The sequence below is a fragment of the Nomascus leucogenys genome, unplaced genomic scaffold, assembly GCF_006542625.1.
Source record: "Nomascus leucogenys isolate Asia unplaced genomic scaffold, Asia_NLE_v1 2720_50883_qpd_obj, whole genome shotgun sequence".
NCBI lineage: Eukaryota > Metazoa > Chordata > Mammalia > Primates > Hylobatidae > Nomascus > Nomascus leucogenys.
In genome coordinates, this window is record NW_022097713.1 from 1 (window position 1) to 16,846 (window position 16,846).

At 43.3% G+C, this 16,846-nt stretch overlaps 1 pseudogene; it reads right to left on the reverse strand.

Annotated features, from left to right (window-relative positions):
• Positions 1–129: 129 nt before the first annotated feature.
• LOC115834337 lies at positions 130–8,711 on the reverse strand (annotated as a pseudogene).
• Positions 8,712–16,846: the final 8,135 nt, after the last annotated feature.

Sequence of the window (16,846 nt, forward strand, 5' to 3'; positions counted from 1 at the left end):
TGCTGGGATTACAAGCGTGAGCCACCGCGCCCGGCCTATAGTTCCTTCTTTCTAATGCAGCCTTTGATCCCCACCCCCACCAAAGAAAACCCACAGTCAACAGCATCTCAAAACTCAAAAGCCCTTTTTATTACTTATCTATTAATCAATTCTATTACATTTCTTTATTATGTTTTAAAAATATATCAGAATAAATAAATTAGTATCTATCTATGTATGTGGAAAACCAGCGGTATCCAAAGTAAAACCAACAATCTCAGCTCTTAGATTGTGTAGCCATAGTATTTAGCAATTTCCATATCTCTTTCCCTTTCAACGAGAAACTGCACTTTCCCCAAAGAGGTGTATTTGGCAGCATTCTCACGCTCTTGTTGAGCCTTTCTCTTCATGGCCTCACGCTCTGGCCTCTGCTCTTCTGTGATGGGCATTGACATTACTGGCTCAGGAACAGTGGGTTTCCTCCATGGACGGGGTTGGGGGCCGAAGTCTTGGATTAGAAATCGATTTTGAGGCTTGGGCAGTGAACAGAGACTGGTCACAGCAGTGGGAAACAGCCTCCTGCTGCAGAGAAGAACAAAGATGATGTTTTGTAGGGTGATGGCCTAGAAGCAGCAGATTGAGGGACAGTAGGCTGGTAGGGTTGGCTGAACTGGGTTGGGTTGCTTTGGTTGAAATTGGCTGAGCTGGTGTGGCAGGACCTGTCAAAGAATGTGTTGTAGGAGCTGGTTGGGATGGATTGACTGCAGTTGATTTAGCTGAGTTAGTAGAATCAGGTTGAGCACGGTAAGCCACAGCAGGCCTACGTGAGGCCAGACGGTTTGGACGCCGAGAAACAGGTTGAGCTTGAGGTTTGTCCAGGGTCAGAAAGGGCAAAGGTATCAACTTGACCTTCCCCAGGTGGTGGCAACTCAGAGTGGGATGGAGATGGACACTCCTTTTCAGCACTACCATGCTAGTTTCTGGGCCTTGACCTCAAGTTTCTCCGGGCCTTTACCCTCACGTCGGGTATCCAGCCCATGGTTGGAGAGCTGGGAATGGCTGGCGGTTTTGGGTGTTGCTTCCCAGGATCCTGGAGGAAGAGAATCCAGTTTTCTTATCGATCTTTTTCCCCGAGTGCATGGAAAACTTGCACGGACTCTAGCAGGTGCGTGCCTAGGGAGCTTCGGGGCTTTTTAAAGATCTCTTGGCTAAGCTGAGGTTGATTTTTCTTCCGTTTCCTATGGGGAATGGTTTGCTTCTCTTCTACCTTGACTTTGTTCCCTGACTGCTTACTCTCTTCAGATTTCTTGGAGCTGTTCTTTCTGTTCCCTTTGGTCTCTTCCTGCCCATGGCTCTTAGTTTTGCTGATCCTGCTGGATGCAGCTTTGTGAGGTTTGTTGCTAGAATGCTTGGCCTTGTTCACAGAAGCGCTGTCACTGATTGTAGCCTGCAAACAACCACTTCTCCCTCTAATGGAACTCTGGGTTTTTGGCTGGATTTTGGCCTTGGGAGCACCCTGGATAGGCTCGGAAGCTTTATGCTTGTTCTTCCTGACTTGATCAGAGTGACCTTTTATGACATATGACTTTTCCTGTGCCTGATTTACCTTGATTGCACTGGTATCTTTGGCTTTCTTTGCCGAGGGAACTTCGGGTTGGTCAAGATCTTGTAAGGAACTGAAGATCGGGGGGAGGTAAGTATTCTCCACCCATGTAGTGATGTCTGCCAAATCACTGCTAGACTCAATCCCATTTTCAAATATCCCTTGGTTCTCAAGACTCAGGCTGTTATTTCTTAGATTGGCATTTTCAGAACCAGGCTGGTCCTCTTGGCCATGAGGATCAATGCAGCCCAGAAGCGGGTGAATATCGGGGATTTCTAAAAGAGGTAGTGGAGGATCTTGATTTCCTATTAGGATCTGGTAGACATCTAGAGGCTTTGAAAGGTTGGTTTTAATCTTATCCAAATTCTCATTCTCATTTTTTTCCTGGCTTGGAGCTGGAGACAGTGTCAAGAGATTAGTAGGACTCTGGACTGGAGTTATAATTGAAATGTCCCCAAGCTCAGGTGATGGGTTACTCTCAAGTGTCTGGGTATTTCTGCTACTGAAGGACTTGGAGAATTCTGGAGTTTGTGGCAGACAAAAGTCTGGCTTGGAGGTTGCAATCTCAGGGAAGTATCCATCCCCAGGGAAGTTTCCATCGCTACAAAGGAATCAAGGAAGAAATCAGTCCCTGGTAAGTGAGATGCCTCCCCCTATACACCAATGCAGCGATCGGATACCTTTCCAACATGGGCAAGGCATTTCTACTAGCCCATCTTAAGGACCATGGACAAGACCCTGTATTAGGAGACTGACAGTGACTGTTCTCTTACTGGTTATCATTTGATGTGATTGTTTCTTGGTTTTCTTTGTATTTCATAGGGTTGTTGTAAGTCAAAAAGTGAAAGTGATTTTTAAAATAGGAGATGTTTTATAAAGCCTCACATTCTTACAGGGTCCTTTCAATTCTCTCCACTCTCCTGAGAGAATAAGAACACTTTACACCATGGACTAGGGTAGAGAGCGGAGCCCTTCCTCATGAAATAGATAAGCAAGCACAGATTCTGAGCCTGTTTGTTTTGGAGAGGATCTCTGAACACAAGGTCTTAAATCCTATTGTAAGTTAAGGAAAATCAAAATGTCACTGCCAAAATAAGAGTTCCGAAGTGCCTTCCAAAGAGACTAAAGTAATAGATTAAGGAAGGACATTACAGCGTGGTAGTGCGGGGGAAGTGATCAGCCAGGGCACTAAAAAGTGTGTCCGTCAGTATGCTCTTGCGACTCTCTTACATGTAGCATAGATAGCCATTATAGTGTTCCACTTTCCCACTTATAAGGTGTTCTTATATAGAGTCTGAAAATGGAGAGCACTGCCCAAGAATAGTGGTTGAAGTCTCAGGACTTAAATTCTACCTACCCATGGACTCACCACTCAGCTACAGATTTGACCCTCCTTTTCAGTGCTGACATTATTCCTCTCCTTTCTTGATGTTTGTACTCACCTTGAACGCCGGTTTCTGTGATGGGTTGGGCAGACACAGAGTAATACATCCCAGAAGTAGAGGCTGGTGGTAGGACATTTGTGGGCTGAACCTCCTTTAGCACCATCACCATTTCTGGTTGATGGGCAGAAGCCCTATATCCTGTGTATGACACAGAGCCATAGGATTGCAGGCAGGATAGTGGAGGCCCCATTGTGCCTTGATTATGGTAATAGACCTGGCTTCCTATCTGGTAGGGAAGTGACAGGTTATGGCCCTGCTGATTTGGAATTTGAGTTAGTGTCCCCTGAACAAGGCTGGCAGATAGTGATGGATACAGAAGGACCACAGTATTGGTATCTGAAGTTTTATCATACTGGGCTGTCATAGACATGGAAGAGACAGCTGTGTTCTGATCAATGGCAGTCACGGTGAAGTCCCTGAGTGAGGATGACTTCTTTACTGTGCTTGCTATACTATCCCACTCAAAAACGCCTGGATAAGAGGCAGCTGAAGTACAGATATGGCTCTGGCCAGTAACCCCAGACAACATAGTTGTGCTAGAATGTTGGTAAAGGTAGGCACTGCCCATGAGTGGCTGGAAGGAGGTACCAGAGGCTGATGGCTGTAGCCATGCTGAGCTGATGTCTGGAGCAGAGGCTCTGGAGAAGTTGGAGATGCTTCCTGTCAAGAAAGCTGCATTGTTCACCACAGGAAGAGAGAGCTGCAGAGAATGTGCAGTTCCAGGTAAAGATGTATTTTGGAAATCTTCTGTAGGTAACAAGAGAGAGATGAAAAAACCGATGAGATTGAAAAAATTCTCACCTTATTTGAAGAACAGCATTATCTTAAGGTTGTTGCAATCAGGAAGCCTCTAATACCAATACTCACTGAGATACTAAAAGCCAAACAGTTTATGATGGCCTCGAGTGCTGAAGCAGTTTGGTCCTCTTCTGATGAACTGTCTTTGTGTCCAACTTGGACACAGATGTGAAGACCCAAGTGGTCTGGTTTCGTATATTATTTCCTAGGCTAGAAGCAACCTTCTCCCTTCCCTATCTATCCCTTGAATCTGGGCTAGTATAGACTCAAACTATTTCCTAGAATTGGAGCATTTTAGAACTAGGAGGTCCTTAGAGAAGTTCTAACATTTCATTTTATGAGTCTGAGAGGTCAGATTGACCTGTTTAAGTTTTACCATTATGTTAATATCATTACCAGGTTACAGAACCTGACTTCCTTGCCAGGAGTCTTTTCTCTGAGCATAGACCAGAAACCAGGAATTAGAACTTTTAATATGGCATTTTTTTGGTCTACTGGAATATAGTACAGCTATTACCTTTATAATCCCTGGTGTCACATTTTGCTTCTGCAGGTCTTATGATATGTCCTAGAGTTTATATTTAACCTAGGCCATTGGTAAATCTAAAAGGTCATTCTTTGCACTCTTCAAGCCTGGCTTTTTATCATAAGTCAAAATAACTACCTGATAGAAATGCGTTTTTTTTTCTTTTTTTAAATTTTATTTTATTGAGACAGAGTCTTACTCTGTCACGCAGGCTGGAGTGCAGTGGCTTGATCTCAGCTCACTGCAACCTCCGCCTCCTGGGCTCAAGCAATTCTCATGCCTCAGCCTCCTGAGTAGCTGGGATTATAGGCGCATGCCACTCTGCCTGGCTAATTTTTGCATTTTTAATAGAGACGGGGTTTTGCCATGTTTACCAGGCTGGTCTCGAACTCCCGACATCAGATTATCTGCCTGCCTCGGTCTCCCAAAGTGCTAGGATTACAGGCGTGAGCCACAACGCCCGGCCAAGAAATGCTTTTTGAAAGAAAATGTGCAGTTAAACTCTGAGCTTCAGGCTGCTTGTCTATAAAGAAGTTATAAAATAATAACAGTGATAATTCATACATGAATAAAAGTGATAGATTACATATGACTTATAATGAGGAAGATATAGTAAATTCTGAAAAAACACAAAATAATTAAAAACATAAAATCATGGAACTAAAACAATATATAGATATTAATGAAAATTGGGGTATGTAGCTAGCATCAAAACATAGCAAATTACTAACTAAAGCTGTTACCATACATGCAACATTAGGAAACTGAATAGTATCTACTCTTTCTTAGTGAATACTATTAACCAAGAAACAGCCCATAATAGAATGAATTTCTAATCAACATATATAGACAGAGAAACTGTATCAGCAAAAAGTGTGTAACAAACAGAAAAATGCAGTAAATGTGAATGTAAAATAGCCATAATATATGTGGGTACATATTTCAATAAAAACTGGTACAAAATAGAATGCAAAAAATAAGTGTAAAGGAATTCCATTATTATGCTCATTCATATTTCTATGAATATTACGCAGCAAATGACAGGTATTAATCCTAGTATAATATTTAAATTATTATAGCCACATAACAGGCAGAAAAGAACCCTTAAAAAGTATCATGAGAGCTTTAATATTTATCCTCAAAACCTAGATTATAATCATCTCCGACTTCCAGGAAAGTGACATCCCCATAGCTTAAAAAAAAAAACGCTAGAATCCAATTGAAAAATGTTTTGAATGTAGGAAAATTCAAAGGACTCCAGAAAATTTGGCTTAGATAGATATGGAATTAGAGATATGTGGCTGATATGTGGCTTGACTTTTTATTCTTAGGTCTAAAAGCAGTCCATTGTACATCAGTATGTACTCTGTTTTTGGAAGAAAGTATTAAGATATAAAAAGCAGCTTTTACTTGAAATCTACTTTTCACACAAAGGTATTGTTCTTCTGATGCAAATAACGATATTCTTTTTTCCGAAAACTTAATTTTATTGTTAATAGGAGAAACATCCATATAATTTCAAAATTAGAAACAGGACACTGCAAATTACATGTCCTCCAGCTCTCTAGGTAACCACTTATTAGTTTCTTGTTTGTAGGAAGCATCATTTCTTTTCTTTTCTTTTGAGATGGAGTCTTGCTCTGTCATACAGACTGGAGTGCAGTGGCAAGATCTCGGCTCACTGCAACCTCTGCCTCCCAGATTCCAGAGATTCTCCTGCCTAAGCCTCCTGAGTAGCTGGGATTACAGGCACCTGTCACCACACCCAGCTAATTTTTGTATTTTTAGTAGAGATGGGGTTTCACCATGTTGGTCAGGCTGATCTCGAACTCCTGACCTCAGGTGATCCACCCGCCTCAGCCTCCCAAAGTGCTGGGATTATAGGTGTGAGCCACCGAGCTCGGCCTGGAGGCATCATTTCTAAAACATATATATATATTCTTTTTGAGACAGAGTTTTGCTCTTGTTGCCCATGCTGGAGTGCAATGGCATGGTCTAGGCTCTCTGCAACCTACACCTCCCAGGTTCAAATGATTCTCCTGCCTCAGCCTCCCAAGTAGCTGGGATTACAGGCAGGTGCCAACATGCCCGGCTAATTTTGTATTTTTAGTAGAGACAGGGTTTCTCCATGTTGGTCAGGCTGGCCTCGAAATGACCTCAGGTGATCAGCCCACCTCGGCCTCCCAAAGTGCTGGGATTACAGGTGTGAATCATCCTGCCCGGCCTCTAAAGCATATTTCTAAAATATTTATGTCAAAAACTGTCAAGTGTCATCTATGTTCAAAAAGGCAATGGAAAAAAGTAACTGCATGTGACTTCTGATAAGCTGCTTTTCCTAGGGATACTGTATTCTAGCCTGTTTCCTTCCTAGTCCATTGATCTAAGCATTTGCTAAAACCAACTTCATTTTGCCCTACTCTGAATAGATTTCACTCTGTTGTCCTTATGCTTCTTTTTTTCCTTATGCTTCTTTTTTTTTCAAATTTAAAATATATTTTTTTCTTTTAAAATCATTTCGTCATTCTCCAGGGCATATCCCAAGGGAAGAGGAGGGGATCCTGTTTTCTGCTTTAATTAAACTACCAAATTCCTTACTCTAGAATACCTGCCTCCTTATAACCCAGTACTCTCCATTTTCTCTTTCCATCTAGTTTAGATAGGAATGTCCAAACCTTAGTATTACTTTTCTTTGTTTGTTTGTTTGTTTGTTTGTTTGCTACAGGGTTTCACTTTGTCACTCAGGCTGAAGTCCAGTGGTGTGAACACGACTCACTGCAGCCTCAACCTCCTGGGCTCAAGCAGTCCTCTGATCCTCCCACCTCAGCCTCCTGAGTAGCTGGCATACCCCCAATCCTGGCTGAGTTTTAAAAAGTTTTTGTAGAGATGGAGTCTTGCCATGTTGCCCAGACTGCCTGGGAAATCCTAGGCCCAAAGCGATCCTCCTACCTCAGGCTCCCAAGGCATTGAGACTGCAGGCATGGGCTACCACACCCAACTGAATATTAAAAACATCATTACACATCAGTAAACATCACTAAATTTAAAATAGTAAAGTTGAAATATTAGTGAGGGAGATGGCCTCCCAAAGTGCTGAGATTACAGGTGTGAGCCACTGTGCCTGGCTGAATATTATTTAAAACATCACTAAACATCACTAAATTTAAAATAGGAAAGTTGAAATATTAGTGGAGGGAGACCATTACACATGAAACATCTCAGAATATATTGCTAGCTTTCTAGGCCACTTCGGTTTTTTCTCTGTTTCAGTTGAAATGAACACTCTCAGAAAGTCTCTGATTTCATTTTCTATACGCCTACCCTTTAAGACTCAGTATTAGAAAAGAAAAGGGCCAGGGGGAATAACCAATCTATTATCCTAATGTAACAGATGAGGAAACAGAATTTGTGAGAGAAGAAAAGTTATCTAAAGTCACACAGCCAGTAAATGTCAAAGCCAAAACTGAAACGAGGTCTCCAGATTTCTACTTCAATAGTTTCCCTGTTATTCCAAGCTGTTTGGGACTATAGGGGGAAAGAAATCTAAATTTAGGGGCAAAGAAATCTCATGAAAACCGTTTGAAAAAGTTTCTTTCTTTACCTGACATGGTCAGAGAAGAAGAAACATCAACTGCAGATACAACGGAAGAAGAGACGATACTAGCAGATGTCTGGGTGGCTGACGCCAACGAGTGCATGTGTCCAGTATGAAGGCCACTGGCAACTGATTACTGGTCACTGGCCACTTGCGATGATACAAATTTACAGGCCACAGCCAGGAAGCCCCAAGATGCTACCAGGTGGCGGTAGGTTAGGTGGGAGAATGATGTCACAAAGCAGGCAGTTTAAAGGTCTGCGATAGCCAATAGGGAGGTCCGATTCTCAACAAGACGGGATTGGCTGGCAGAGGTGGTCGGTTTAAAGTTCTGCGATAGCCAATAGGGAGGTCAGATTCCCAACAAGACAGGATTGGCTGGCAGAGGTGGTAGGAAAGCTGTAACAGCACCTCTGGGGAGGTGAAATCTACCAGACAGACATGATAGTCCCACTTTCCCCCAGGCTCTCATGTTAGGGAGATCATCTCAATGTTTCTCATAAATGTTCATTAATATAATTAACTAACATTTATATTTTATACGTTATGTTTCATATTATATAATAGTATGCATTTATGATTATACAGTACATATACGATATCCTTGGGGAGAAACGAAAGGGACGTCTAAGTTGAGCAATTATAGTTGTTCTGAAACCATTTCAGTGAATCTGATTAATGAATTTACTGCTGCATTTTAATTTAATTTTATTTTTTTTGAGATGGAATCTCGCTCTGTCACCCAGGCTGGAAGGCAGTGGCGTGATCTCGGCTCACTGCAAGCTCCACCTCCCAGGCTCACGCCATTCTCCCGCCTCAGCCTCCTGAGTAGCTGGGACTACAGGTGCCCGCTACTTCAGCCAGCTAAGTTTTTGTATTTTTAGTAGAGACGGTTTCACCCTTTTAGCCAGGATGGTCTCGATCACCTGACCTCGTGATCCGCCCGCCTCAGCCTCCCAAAGTGCTGGGATTACAGGGGTGAGCCACCGCGCCCAGCCCTACTGCCACTTTCAAGGGCCAAAGGAAGGGATTAAAGAACCCTCTTTTGTAACTTGGTTGAACAGCAAAGTTCGTTGACTGCCCCTTATAGGAGATGATGTGGTCCAAGGCTCTTCTCTTTTAGTTTCCTCTCCTCGAATCCTACCTTCTTGGGCTGGGCCAGGTTGGACTTGGATCTCTCTTCTGCTCTCCTTTTTTTACCCCTTGATTTTAGGCATTGTTTCTGGGCCAAGCCTTGATCTTGCATTTTTACATTCGTGGATATTCCTTCTTGTCAACTTTCAGAGCAGGAGTCTTCTTTCAGTGTCCCGATGTTTGGAAAACGGACTCTGCTCATGAGAGGCAAACACCAGAGAGGTAGAAGACAAGGCTGCCTACAGCCCATCCCTCTTCTAGCCTTTGGTCACAATTCTTTTGCCCACAGTTTGCTACCTCTGGCTCCTTGGGCCACACAGACACCCTGCCATCCTGCTCTTTTATACGTGAGAGGCATTCAGGATACCGTGTTTCTTCTCACATAAGAGGATCCCTTGTGGCAGTTACTGATAGCCTCCTCTCCCTTCCAAACAGCCACTATAGAATCTTGGGCCTTTAGGATTTCCTGTCAGCCATGCTTGGGTGCAAGGGCCAGGGAAAATGAAGAGTTAAAGCATTTAGTGGAGAATAGGAAACAGGTAAGGTGAGGGTACAGGAAAAAAGAGATTTGTGTGGATTTTTTGGTTTCTGTAACAAGCAATTGGACATACCTATTTTGTATTAACAGAATAGACGATTAAATTTTTTTCTTTCTTTCTTTTTTTTTTTTTTTTTGAGAGAGAGTCTCTCTCTGTCGCCCAGGCTGTAGGGCAGCGGCCGATCTCTGCTCACTTCAAGCTTCGCTTCCCAGGTTCACGCCATTCTCCTGCCTCAGCCTCCCGAGTACCTGGGATTACAGGTACTCACCACCATGCCCGGCTAAATTTTTGTATTTTTAGTAGAGACAGGGTTTCACCGTGTTAGCCAGGATGGCCTCCTGACCTTGTGATCTGCCTGCCTCGGCCTCCCCAAGTGCTGTGATTACAGGCGTGAGCCACTGTGCCCGGCCCAATATTTTTTATGTAGCTAGATAGTCCAGCACTTCCATGACTTCTGTACACTGAAGAAAATAATCATAATGTATTTTTTCCATTTTGTTTTATACCATATTAGCTCATTTATGTCATTCACTAGTATGTCTGTAGAATGTAAATTGCTTTTGTTTTATTAATTTTATTTTATTTATAAGAGTGAGACAGAATTTCACTCTTTTGCCCAGGCTGGAGTGCAGTGGCACGATCTTGGCTCACTGCAAACTCTGCCTCCCGGGTCCAAGTGATTCTCCTGCCTCAGCCTCCCAAGTAGCTGGGATTACGGGCGCCTGCCGCCATCCCTGGCTAATTTTTGTATTTTCAGTGAGGACAATGTTTCACCATGTTGGCCAGGCTGGTCTCAAACTCCTGACCTCAGGTGATCTTCCGCCTCAGCCTCGCAAGTGCTGGGATTACAGGCGTGAGCCACCGTACCCGGCCTGTAGATTGCTTTTAAATGCTCTGGTTTTTCTACATGTTTTTTCCTTGTCATAATTTTAAGAAATACAACATTGTAAGACATACTGCATGTTTTTCTCATGATGGTTGTTTATTTTGAAACATCATGAACTATGGTGACCTGATAGGTTTTGTGGAGGAAATTAAAGAGGGGTCTGTGAAAAAGGCACTGTTGTGAGTTGTGCTGTGTGCCCAAGCATAAGGAACAGTGAGCCCAAGTTGACCTGGATTGCTTTGGTTTTCATTTTCCTAGTTAGTGCTTTTCTCACTAACTTCTCTTGTAACTGTGATAAAATGAGTTAGGGCTGAGTTGCTAATGATTTACGTGTGGACTAAGCTGGTTTGGTGGAGGAAATCTATGGATATAATCATTTTCCTTGGTGGTAAGCTTTTAGAGATACCTGCATTGATCATTTGTTTATTTGTTTGTTTTTAGATGGAGTCTCGCTCTGTCGCCGAGGCTGAAGGGCAGTGGCACGATCTCGGCTCGCTGCATCATGTGCCTCCCTGGTTCAAGCAATTCTCATGCCTGAGCCTCCCGAGTAGGTAGGATTACAGGTGCATGCCACCACACCCAGCTAATTCTTATATTTTTAGTAGAAATGGGGTTTCATCATGTTGCCTAGGCTGGTCTCCAACTCCTGACCTCAGGCAGTCTGCCTGCCTCAGCCTTGCAAAGTGCTGTGATTCCAGGCGTGAGCCACCGCACCCCGCCTGGAAGCATCATTTCTAAAACATATTTCTTTCTTCCTTTTTTTTTTCTTTTTGAAGCGGAGTTTCGCTCTTATTGCCCAGGCTGGAGTGCAATGGTGCAATCTTGGCTCACCGCACCCTTCGCCTCCCGGGTTCAAGTGATTCTCCTGCTTCAGGCTCCCAAGTAGCTGGGATTACAGGCATGTGCCACCACCGCCCAGCTAATATTGTATTTTTAGTAGAGATGGGGTTTCTCCATGTTGGTCAGGCTTGTTCACACTCCTGACCTCAGGTGATCAGCCCACCTCGGCCTCCCACAGTGCTGGGATTACAGGCGTAAGCCACCGTGCCCGGCCTCTAAAACATATTCCTGAAATGTTTATATTAAAAACTGTCAAGTGGCCGGGCGCGGTGGCTCAAGCCTGTAATCCCAGCACTTTGAGAGGCCGAGGCGGGTGGATCACGAGGTCAGGAGATCGAGACCATCCTGGCTAACACGGTGAAACCCCGTCTCTACTAAAAAATACAAAAAAACTAGCCGGGCGTGTTGGCGGGCGCCTGTGGTCCCAGCTACTCGGGAGGCTGAGGCAGGAGAATGGCGTGAACCCAGGAGGTGGAGGTTGCGGTGAGCCGAGATCACGCCACCGCACTCCAGCCTGGGGAACAGAGAAAGACTCCGTCTCAAAAAAAAAAAAAAAAAAAAAAAATCTGTCAAGTGTCATCTATGTTCAAAAAGGCAGCAGAAAAAAGTGACTGAATATGACTTCTGATAAGCTGCTTTTCCTAGGGATGTGTATTGTAGCCTGTTTCCTTCCTAGTCCATTCATCTAAGCATTTGCTAAAACCAACTTCATTTTGCCCTACTCTGAATAGATTTCACTCTGTTGTCCTCCTGCTTTTTTTTTTTTTTTTCAAATTTAAAATATATTTTTTTCTTTTAAAGTCGTTTTGTCATTCTCCTTGGCATATCCCAAGGGGAAGAGGAGGGGACCCTGTCTTTCTGCTTTAATTAAAATACCAAATTCCTTACCCTAGAATACCAGCCTCTTTATAACCCAGAACTCTCCATTTTCTCTTTCCACCTAGTTTAGATAGGAATGTCCAAAACGTGAATATTACTTTTCTTTGTTTGTTTGTGACAGATTCTCACTTTGTCACCCAGGCTGAAGTCCAGTGGTGTGAACATGACTCACTGCAGCCTCAACCTCCTGGGCTCAAGCAGTCCTCTGATCCTCCCACCTCAGCCTCCTGAGTAGCTGGCATACCGCCAACCCTGGCTGAGTTTTAAAAAGTTTTTGTAGAGATGGGGTCTTGCCATGTTGCCCAGACTGCCCGGGAAATCCTAGGCCCAAAGCGATCCTCCCACCTCAGGTTCCCAAAGCATTGAGACTGCAGGCATGGGCTACGACGCCCAACTGAATATTAAAAACATCACTACACATCAGTAAACATCACTAAACCTAAAATAGTAAAGTTGAAATATTAGTGAGGGAGATGGCCTCCCAAAGTGCTGAGATTACCGGTGTGAGCCACTGTGCCTGGCTGAATATTATTTAAAACATCACTAAACATCACTAAATTTAAAATAGGAAAGTTGAAATATTAGTGGAGGGAGACCATTACACATGAAACATCTCAGAATATATTGCTAGCTTTCTAGGCCACTTCGGTTTTTTCTCTGTTTCGGGTGAAATGAACACTCTCAGAAAGTCTCTGATTTCATTTTCTATACGCCTACCCTTTAAGACTCAGTATTAGAAAAGAAAAGGGCCAGGGGAAATAACCAATCTATTATCCTAATGTAACAGATGAGGAAACAGAATTTGCGAGAGAAGAAAAGTTATCTAAAGTCACACAGCCAGTAAATGTCAAAGCCAAAACTGAAACGAGGTCTCCAGATTTCTACTTCAATAGTTTCCCTGTTATTCCAAGCTGTTTGGGACTATAGGGGGAAAGAAATCTAAATTTAGGGGCAAAGAAATCTCATGAAAACCGTTTGAAAAAGTTTCTTTCTTTACCTGACATGGTCAGAGAAGAAGAAACATCAACTGCAGATACAACGGAAGAAGAGACGATACTAGCGGATGTCTGGGTGGCTGACGCCAACGAGTGCATGTGTCCAGTATGAAGGCCACTGGTAACTGATTACTGGTCACTGGCCACTTGCGATGAAACAAATTTACAGGCCACACCCAGGATGCCCCAAGATGCTACCAGGTGGCGGTAGGTTAGGTGGGAGAATGATGTCACAAAGCAGGCAGTTTAAAGGTCTGCGATAGCCAATAGGGAGGTCCGATTCTCAACAAGACAGGATTGGCTGGCAGAGGTGGTCGGTTTAAAGGTCTGCGATAGCCAATAGGGAGGTCAGATTCCCAACAAGACAGGATTGGCTGGCAGAGGTGGTAGGAAAGCTGTAACAGCACCTCTGGGGAGGTGAAATCTACCAGACAGACATGATAGTCCCACTTTCCCCCAGGCTCTCATGTTAGGGAGATCATCTCAATGTTTCTCATAAATGTTCACTAATATAATTAACATTTATATTTTATACGTTATGTTTCATATAATAGTATGCATTTATGATACATACACGATATCCTTGGGGAGAAAGGAAAGGGACGTCTAAGTTGAGCAATTACAGTTGTTCTGAAACCATTTCAGTGAATCTGATTAATGAATTTACTGCTGCTTTTTAATTTAATTTAATTTTTTTTGAGATGGAATCTCGCTCTGTCACCCAGGCTGGAGGGCAGTGGCGTGATCTCGGCTCACTGCAAGCTCCACCTCCCAGGTTCACGCCATTCTCCCGCCTCAGCCTCCTGAGTAGCTGGGACTACGGGTGCCCGCTACTTCAGCCAGCTAAGTTTTTGTATTTTTAGTAGAGACAGGGTTTCACCCTTTTAGCCAGGATGGTCTTGATCACCTGACCTCGTGATCCGCCCACCTCAGCCTCCCAAAGTGCTGGGATTACAGGGGTGAGCCACCGCGCCCGGCCCTACTGCCACTTTCAAGGGCCAAAGGAAGGGATTAAAGAACTCTCTTTTGTAACTTGGTTGAACAGCAAACTTCGTTGACTGCCCCTTATAGGAGATGATGTGGTCCAAGGCTCTTCTCTTTTAGTTTCCTCTCCTCGAATCCTACCTTCTTGGGCTGGGCCAGGTTGGACTTGGATCTCTCTTCTGCTCCCCTTTTTTTACCCCTTGATTTTAGGCATTGTTTCTGGGCCAAGCCTTGATCTTGCATTTTTACATTCGTGGATATTCCTTCTTGTCAACTTTCAGAGCAGGAGTCTTCTTTCAGTGTCCCGATGTTTGGAAAACGGACTCTGCTCATGAGAGGCAAACACCAGAGAGGTAGAAGACAAGGCTGCCTGCAGACCTTCCCTCTTCTAGCCTTTGGTCACAATTCTTTTGCCCACAGTTTGCTACCTCTGGCTCCTTGGGCCACACAGACACCCTGCCATCCTGCTCTTTTATACGTGAGAGGCATTCAGGATACCGTGTTTCTTCTCACATAAGAGGATCCAGTGTGGCAGTTACTGATAGCCTCCTCTCCCTTCCAAACAGCCACTATAGAATCTTGGGCCTTTAGGATTTCCTGTCAGCCATGCTTGGGTGCAAGGGCCAGGGAAAATGAAGAGTTAAAGCATTTAGTGGAGAATAGGAAACAGGTAAGGTGAGGGTACAGGAAAAAAGAGATTTGTGTGGATTTTTTGGTTTCTGTGACAAACAATTTGACACACTTATTTTGTATTAATAGAATAGATAATTTATGTTTTTTATGTAGCTCATCCAGAACTTCCATTACTTCTGTACACTGAAGAAAATAATTATAATATTCTTTTTCCGTTTTTTTTTATGTCATATTACCTCATTTATGTTATTCATTAGTATGTCTGGTTACTTTCTATAAACCCCATTCTGCCAAGGTCTGGATTTTCTTGTGTCAACCCTAATGAATTTGTTCTCACCCCAGTGTTGTGTCTTTTAGTGAATTGAAAGTGTAAGCCCAATACAGCTTTTCTAGCTTCTGAAAGATTATGTCACATTTTGTATCTTGTCTTGTCTATAGACATTTGTACCATTTGTAGTTTTGGCTACTATACACCTATTGGAATTTTTCATAAATTCCAAAAGAACCTTGTATTATTTATTTATTTATTTATTTAATTAATTTATTTTGTGATACAGAGTCTCACTCTGTTGCCCAGGCTGGTGTGCAGTGGCACAATCTTGCCTCATTGCAACCTCTGCCTCCCACATTCAAGCCATTCTCTTGCCTCAGACTCCCATGTACCCTAGACTGCAGGTATGAGCCACCATGCCCAGCTAATTTTTGTATTTTTAGTAGAGATAGGATTTTACCATGTTGGCCAGGTTGATCTCAAACTCCTGACCTCAAGTGATCTGCCCGCCTCGGCCACCCAAAGTGCTGGAATTACAGGCATGAGCCACCATGCCCGGCCACAATATTTTATAATTTAATGTCAAATTTGAATGTGGGCTGGGCACGGGGGCTCGTGCCTGTCATCCCAGTACTTTGGGAGGCCGAAGAGGGCAGATGACTTGTGGTCAGGAGTTCTAGACCAGCCTGGCCAACTTGGTGAAACCCTGTCTCTACTAAAAATACAAAAATTAGCCGGGCATGGTGGCACATGCCTGTAGTCCCAGCTACTCAAGAGGCTGAGGCAGGAGAATTGCTTGAAACCTGGAGGCAGAGGTTGCAGTGAGCCGATATCACGCACTGCACTCCAGCCTGGGTGACAGAGAGAGACTCCATCTCAACAACAACAACAAATGCTTAAATGTTCCTAATTGTAGGTTTGTTATGTTCTGCTAACCTGTCTTTTTGTTTTTCCAATGAACAATTTATGAATATTGACACATTTTTAATGATGTGGAAATTTTCAGAATCGTAAATGTTTATGTATTTAAGACTGGTTGGAAAAGTACTGTCTCAAAAATGTTAATAAAGCTAGCAGTCTAGCTTTATTAATATTCATTTATTCAATAGCTCTGATCTTTCTCATCCTTGGTTTACCCAGCTCTAAAATGGTTGCAAAGATTACTAAAAATATAGTTAAGTTACTTTCATAAATTAGAAACTAAAAAGTAAAAATTACTTTCAAAAATCTGCCATTGGCCAGGTGCGGTGGCTCCAGCCTGTAATCTCAGCACTTTTGGAGGTCGAGGAGTGCTGATCATGAGGTCAAGAGATCGAGACCATCCTGGCCAACATGGAGAAACCCTGTCTCTACTAAAATACAAAAAATTGACTGGGAGTGGTGGCACGCACCTGTAGTCCCAGCTATTCGGGAGGCTGAGGCAGGGAGAATTGCTTGAACCCGGGAGGTGGAGGTTGCAGTGAGCCGAGATGGGACCACTGCACTCCAGCCTGGTGGTAAAGTGAAACTGGGTCTCAAAAAAAAAAGTCTGCAATCATAATTACTTACCGTTTAATCTGGAATTCAGTACTCTATTCTATTTTCAAAGCTACTATAGGGTATGCTGTCCTTTGTAGTTCCACTTTTAGCAGAATTCAACGTTTTTCTAACGGGTATAGATCTTTATGCTTGAAACTGTGTGGAAACCTTGGACTTGAGCTCCACTCTCAGTTATTTTTTGTATTTGCTAAAACTTAAATACA